The following is an 8,356-nucleotide window of genomic DNA, read 5'->3' as shown; positions in this document are numbered from 1 at the left end:
TATTGACCTTTTTTATTCTTGTAAGTGAACTGGCAATCCGTTTTAAAGACGAAAAAAACACTATTAATTAACTGGTACATGTACCTCTATCCTATATAACTTCCAATCTTTTAAAGTGGATATATAATCATGGCAATTGGGAAGGTTTCATTCACTTTGCTGAGGTTGTAATTCGATAATAGGATGTAATCCTATTATGAGGATGAAATTCGATAATAGGATGTAATCCTATTATAGAATAGGTATTACTATTTTAGTAATAGAAATAGAATCTACAAATATATTATAGAAATTCGGAAATATATTTTAGTGTGCTTTATGGGTCGGACAGAAGACCCGTAGAAGAGGATCTGCATTTTCTTTACCGAGTCTACATTCCTCTAATTCAAGATGGAAAATCCTCAAGTTGACTTATCAATGAAAGGTTCTGAATTATCAATGAAAGATTACGAATTATCAATGAACGATTCAATGGAAGATCCTGAAGTTGCATTCGTCGTAAATGATTTTATATCATACGAACTCAACAAAAATGGTGTCGAATGTCAATATACAAAACCATTAAAACCCATCAATAATACAGTTATAAATATTTTAAAATCTTTAAGAGACGAATTCAAAGAACTCAACGAAGAACGTTTCATCGATTTCTGTGATAAAATATGTCCTTTTCTCTCTTTTGCTTCGATAAATGTAGCCATTATGGAGCTGGCAAATGTGCTTTTCGGCGAAAATATTAACTGGGAACGAATATTGACCTTTTTTATTCTTGTAAGTGAACTGGCAACCCGTTTTAAAGACGAAAAAAACACTATAAGTGAACTTGCACGTGTAACTATATCCTATATAACTTCCAACATTTTTGCGTGCATAAATAATCATGGAAATTGGGAAGGTTTCATTCACTTTGCTGAGGAAAAGAATTGAACATTTAATTATTACTTGTAATTTTTTAAGCTTTGTTTGTCTTACTGTTCAAATTAATTTAATTTATTCAGTTGTATATATTTATTCAGTGCTGCTGCTATCTTGTTAGTTCATAGCCCACTTTATTTTAGAGTTTTTCTTATTCTCTTTATTCTTTAATTTAGAGTTCTTATTCCCTTTATACAATTTTTGTTTTGATAATAAAATTTCCAACAACAATAAATTCCATTCACAAAAAAAATGTATATTGTAGAAATATAATGAAAATAGTTCGGAAATTTATTTTAGTATATGGTTTATGTAGTTTAGTTGGATAGAAGTCAGATCAGACAGAAGATCCATAATCTAAATTTCCTGAAACTACGAGTCTACATTCCTCTAATTTAATTTCAATGGGAAATCTTGAAGTTGCAATGGAAGTTTCTGAACTATCAAGGGAAGATCCTGAAGTTGCACTACTTGTAGATAATCTTATGGAACTATCGATGGAAGATCAAGTTGCATCAATGGAAGATCCTGGAGTTGTATTCAATGTAAATGAACAAGTTGCATCAATGGACGATCCAGAAGTTGCATTCATTGTAAATGATTTTATAACATATGAACTCAACAAAAACGGTATCGAATGGAAATATACAAAACCATTAAAACCCGTCAATAATTTGAAATCTTTAAGTGATAAATTCAAAGAAGGCTACAAATACGAAGAATCTTTGATCGATTTAATTGATGTGATATGTCGTATTCTCTCTTTTTCTTCGGTAAATGTAGCCATTATGGAGCTGGCACATGTGCTTTTCGACGAATATATGAACTGGGAAGGAATAGTGACCTTTCTTATTATCGTAAGTGAACTGGCAAACCGTTTTAGAGACGAAAAAATCATTATTAATAAACTTACAAGTGTAACTATATCCTGTATAAATTCCAATCTTTTAGTTTGGATAAATAATCATGGAAATTGGGAATGTTTGAACATGCATAAAGATCAGTATTAACTGTTGAAATAATTCTCCATCCCCACTCTCACTCCACACATTCTAATAAATAACTTTGGGATACGGAAAAAATATTTATTCCCCAATCTACATAAATCAATTAAATTAATTATTTCTCAAACAAATTTCCAATGAATATATATCGATTCCCCACTTCACATATTTAAAACAATATTTCTAGGCAGCCAGGATAGGTTAGGGAATCATTCTAAAAGAACCAATGCAATGACTAGCAACATTAGCAATGCTAAAGTATATAGATCGTTGAGGGAAACACTCCTTTCCTCGTCAGTATAGAGATTCGTTGAGGGAAACATTCCTTTCTTCGTCTCCAATGTAACGGTAGACAGTTATCCGTTAGGTGAGTTGCGGGAGTCCCCATCGTCCCATTGCAACAATTTTTGGAGTCCATACGGCTATGAATCCATTACTTTTGGCCTTCTCTAAGAGAAATTGGCGGTTGAGGAAGCTAATGGAAGGGAGAAGTTAAATCAAACTAAAGGAGGAAAAAGTTTGAATCGATCAGAGCTTAACACACTATTTCACGTTCTCCAGTTTGCATGAACAGTAGCTGAGTGGCTGAGATCACCCTATCGCCACGTCGATAGAGCCGTACCAACAAACTAACATCCACTGCAAGCGGAGTGGTCGCAAACGGTACGTATCTCTTTATTCTATCATGGAATGTTTAAAGAGGAATACCTCCGTATGATTTCGTGCTGTGCATTTTTATTTTTGCGTAGGAAGCAAATCATCAGGTACATTACGGAAGCCTACTTAGCCAATGGGACCAAATTTCCTCTTTCAAAATGTCGTCGAAATTTTTTGAAGTAAATTTGAATTATCTACTAAAAAAATATATTTTTTTTTCTTTACCTTTAGAAAGAGCAACAGTTTTTCTTTTCCATTTTTATTTTGTAAATTAATTTTGCCTTTTTTCCTTTCAGATTTTTTATTTCATCTAAAGAAAAAAACTTCACACTTTGAAGATATAGTTGTCGATAAGTTTTGGTTAGTCAACAGGAACTTTAATGATACAATTTTTGATATCTTTTTGAAGTTGTGCTCGAGGTCGTAGACGATGAAATGTGAACTTTGTTAGATCCAGTGTTTTTGCCAAGATATTCTGTAAGTCGACAGGAATTTTGATATGGGTCAGACAGAAGACCCGTAGAAGAGGATCTGCATTTTCTTTACCGAGTCTACATTCCTCTAATTCGAGATGGAAAATCCTCAAGCTGACTTATCAATGAAAGATTCTGAATTATCAGTGAAAGATTCTGAATTATCAATGAAGGATTCTGAATTATCAATGAAAGATTACGAATTATCAATGAAAGATTCAATGGAAGATCCTGAAGTTTAATTCGTCGTAAATGATTTTATATTATACGAATTCAACAAAAATGGTGTCGAATGGCAATATACAAAACCACTAAAACCCATCAATAATACAGTTATAAATATTTTAAAATCTTTAAGAGACGAATTCATAGAAATCTACGAAGAACGTTTCATCGATTTCTGTGATGAAATGTGTCCTTTTTTTCTCTTTTGCTTCGATAAATGTAGCCATTATGGAGCTGGCAAATGTGCTTTTCGACGAAAATATTAACCGGGAACGAATATTGACCTTTTTTATTCTTGTAAGTGAACTGTCAATCCGTTTTAAAGACGAAAAAAACACTATTAATGAACTTGCACGTGTCACCGTATCCTATATAACTTCCAATCTTTTAACGTGGATAAATAATCATGGAAATTGGGAAGGTTTGATTCACTTTGCTGAGGATGTATTTGGATAAAAGGATGGAATCCTATTATCGAATATGTATTACTATTTTAGTAATAGAATTAGAATCTACAAATATATTATAGAAATTCGGAAATATATTTTAGTGTGCTTTATGGGTCGGACAGAAGACCCGTAGAAGAGGATCTGCATTTTCTTTACCGAGGTCTACATTCCTCTAATTCAAGATGGAAATCCTCAAGCTGACTTATCAATGAAAGATTCTGAATTATCAATGAAAGATTACGAATTATATCAATGAAAGATTCAATGGAAGATCCTGAAGTTGCATTCGTCGTAAATGATTTTATATCATACGAACTCAACAAAAATGGTGTCGAATGGCAATGTACAAAACCATTAAAACCCATCAATAATACAGTTATATTTTAAAATCTTTAAGAGACGAATTCATAGAAATCTACGAAGAATGTTTCATCGATTTCTGTGATAAAATGTGTCCTTTTCTCTCTTTTGCTTCGATAAATGAAGCCATTATGGAGCTGGCAAATGTGCTTTTCGACGAAAATATTAACTGGGGACGAATATTGACCTTTTTTATTCTTGTAAGTGAACTGGCAATCCGTTTTAAAGACGAAAAAAACACTATTAATTAACTGGTACATGTACCTCTATCCTATATAACTTCCAATCTTTTAAAGTGGATATATAATCATGGCAATTGGGAAGGTTTCATTCACTTTGCTGAGGTTGTAATTCGATAATAGGATGTAATCCTATTATAGAATAGGTATTACTATTTTAGTAATAGAAATAGAATCTACAAATATATTATAGAAATTCGGAAATATATTTTAGTGTGCTTTATGGGTCGGACAGAAGACCCGTAGAAGAGGATCTGCATTTTCTTTACCGAGTCTACATTCCTCTAATTCAAGATGGAAAATCCTCAAGTTGACTTATCAATGAAAGGTTCTGAATTATCAATGAAAGATTACGAATTATCAATGAACGATTCAATGGAAGATCCTGAAGTTGCATTCGTCGTAAATGATTTTATATCATACGAACTCAACAAAAATGGTGTCGAATGTCAATATACAAAACCATTAAAACCCATCAATAATACAGTTATAAATATTTTAAAATTTTTAAGAGACGAATTCAAAGAACTCTACGAAGAACGTTTCATCGATTTCTGTGATAAAATATGTCCTTTTCTCTCTTTTGCTTCGATAAATGTAGCCATTATGGAGCTGGCAAATGTGCTTTTCGGCGAAAATATTAACTGGGAACGAATATTGACCTTTTTTATTCTTGTAAGTGAACTGGCAACCCGTTTTAAAGACGAAAAAAACACTATAAGTGAACTTGCACGTGTAACTATATCCAATATAACTTCCAATCTTTTTGCGTGCATAAATAATCATGGAAATTGTGAAGGTTTCATTCACTTTGCTGAGGAAAAGAATTGAACATTTAATTATTACTTGTAATTTTTTAAGCTTTGTTTGTCTTACTGTTCAAATTAATTTAATTTATTCAGTTGTATATATTTATTCAGTGCTGCTGCTATCTTGTTAGTTCATAGCCCACTTTATTTTAGAGTTTTTCTTATTCTCTTTATTCTTTAATTTAGAGTTCTTATTCCCTTTATACAATTTTTGTTTTGATAATAAAATTTCCAACAACAATAAATTCCATTCACAAAAAAAATGTATATTGTAGAAATATAATGAAAATAGTTCGGAAATTTATTTTAGTATATGTTTTATGTAGTTTAGTTGGATAGAAGTCCGATCAGACAGAAGATCCATAATCTAAATTTCCTGAAACTACGAGTCTACATTCCTCTAATTCAATTTCAATGGGAAATCTTGAAGTTGCAATGGAAGTTTCTGAACTATCAAGGGAAGATCCTGAAGTTGCACTACTTGTAGATAATCTTATGGAACTATCGATGGAAGATCAAGTTGCATCAATGGAAGATCCTGGAGTTGTATTCAATGTAAATGAACAAGTTGCATCAATGGACGATCCAGAAGTTGCATTCATTGTAAATGATTTTATAACATATGAACCAAACAAAAACGGTATCGAATGGAAATATACAAAACCATTAAAACCCGTCAATAATTTGAAATCTTTAAGTGATAAATTCAAAGAAGGCTACAAATACGAAGAATCTTTGATCGATTTAATTGATGTGATATGTCGTATTCTCTCTTTTTCTTCGGTAAATGTAGCCATTATGGAGCTGGCACATGTGCTTTTCGACGAATATATGAACTGGGAAGGAATAGTGACCTTTCTTATTATCGTAAGTGAACTGGCAAACCGTTTTAGAGACGAAAAAAACATTATTAATAAACTTACAAGTGTAACTATATCCTGTATAAATTCCAATCTTTTAGTTTGGATAAATAATCATGGAAATTGGGAATGTTTGAACATGCATAAAGATCAGTATTAACTGTTGAAATAATTCTCCATCCCCACTCTCACTCCACACATTCTAATAAATAACTTTGGGATACGGAAAAAATATTTATTCCCCAATCTACATAAATCAATTAAATTAATTATTTCTCAAACAAATTTCCAATGAATATATATCGATTCCCCACTTCACATATTTAAAACAATATTTCTAGTCAGCCAGGATAGGTTAGGGAATCATTCTTAAAGAACCAATGCAATGACTAGCAACATTAGCAATGCTAAAGTATATAGATCGTTGAGGGAAACACTCCTTTCCTCGTCAGTATAGAGATTCGTTGAGGGAAACATTCCTTTCTTCGTCTCCAATGTAACGGTAGACAGTTATCCGTTAGGTGAGTTGCGGGAGTCCCCATCGTCCCATTGCAACAATTTTTGGAGTCCATACGGCTATGAATCCATTACTTTTGGCCTTCTCTAAGAGAAATTGGGGGTTGAGGAAGCTAATGGAAGGGAGAAGGTAAATCAAACTAAAGGGGGAAAAAGTTTGAATCGATCAGAGCTTAACACACTATTTCACGTTCTCCAGTTTGCATGAACAGTAGCTGATTGGCTGAGATCACCCTATCGCCACGTCGATAGAGCCGTACCAACAAACTAACATCCACTGCAAGCGGAGTGGTCGCAAACGGTACGTATCTTTTTATTCTATCATGGAATGTTTAAAGAGGAATACCTCCGAATGATTTCGTACTGTGCATTTTTATTTTGGCGTAGGAAGCAAATCATCAGGTACATTACGGAAGCCTACTTAGCCAATGGGACCAAATTTCCTCTTTCAAAATGTCGTCGAAATTTTTTGAAGTAAATTTGAATTATCTACTAAAAAAATATATTTTTTTTTCTTTACCTTTAGAAAGAGCAACAGTTTTTCTTTTCCATTTTTATTTTGTAAATTAATTTTGCCTTTTTTCCTTTCAGATTTTTTATTTCATCTAAAGAAAAAAACTTCACACTTTGAAGATATAGTTGTCGATAAGTTTTGGTTAGTCAACAGGAACTTTAATGATACAATTTTTGATATCTTTTTGAAATTGTGCTCGAGGTCGTAGACGATGAAATGTGAACTTTGTTAGATCCAGTGTTTTTGCCAAGATATTCTGTAAGTCGACAGGAATTTTGATATGGGTCAGACAGAAGACCCGTAGAAGAGGATCTGCATTTTCTTTACCGAGTCTACATTCCTCTAATTCGAGATGGAAAATCCTCAAGCTGACTTATCAATGAAAGATTCTGAATTATCAGTGAAAGATTCTGAATTATCAATGAAGGATTCTGAATTATCAATGAAAGATTACGAATTATCAATGAAAGATTCAATGGAAGATCCTGAAGTTTAATTCGTCGTAAATGATTTTATATTATACGAATTCAACAAAAATGGTGTCGAATGGCAATATACAAAACCACTAAAACCCATCAATAATACAGTTATAAATATTTTAAAATCTTTAAGAGACGAATTCATAGAAATCTACGAAGAACGTTTCATCGATTTCTGTGATGAAATGTGTCCTTTTTTTTCTCTTTTGCTTCGATAAATGTAGCCATTATGGAGCTGGCAAATGTGCTTTTCGACGAAAATATTAACCGGGAACGAATATTGACCTTTTTTATTCTTGTAAGTGAACTGTCAATCCGTTTTAAAGACGAAAAAAACACTATTAATGAACTTGCACGTGTAACCGTATCCTATATAACTTCCAATCTTTTAACGTGGATAAATAATCATGGAAATTGGGAAGGTTTCATTCACTTTGCTGAGGATGTATTTGGATAATAGGATGGAATCCTATTATCGAATATGTATTACTATTTTAGTAAAAGAATTAGAATCTACAAATATATTATAGAAATTCGGAAATATATTTTAGTGTGCTTTATGGGTCGGACAGAAGACCCGTAGAAGAGGATCTGCATTTTCTTTACCGAGGTCTACATTCCTCTAATTCAAGATGGAAATCCTCAAGCTGACTTATCAATGAAAGATTCTGAATTATCAATGAAAGATTACGAATTATATCAATGAAAGATTCAATGGAAGATCCTGAAGTTGCATTCGTCGTAAATGATTTTATATCATACGAACTCAACAAAAATGGTGTCGAATGGCAATGTACAAAACCATTAAAACCCATCAATAATACAGTTATATTTTAAAATCTTTAAGAGACGAATT

The sequence above is a fragment of the Mastigoproctus giganteus genome, unplaced genomic scaffold (genome assembly GCF_048544385.1).
Source record: "Mastigoproctus giganteus isolate SK-2022 unplaced genomic scaffold, ASM4854438v1 scaffold_42, whole genome shotgun sequence".
NCBI classification, from domain to species: domain Eukaryota; kingdom Metazoa; phylum Arthropoda; class Arachnida; order Uropygi; family Thelyphonidae; genus Mastigoproctus; species Mastigoproctus giganteus.
The sequence above is the reverse complement of the archived record's forward strand: the minus strand, read 5'-3'. Positions refer to the sequence as shown.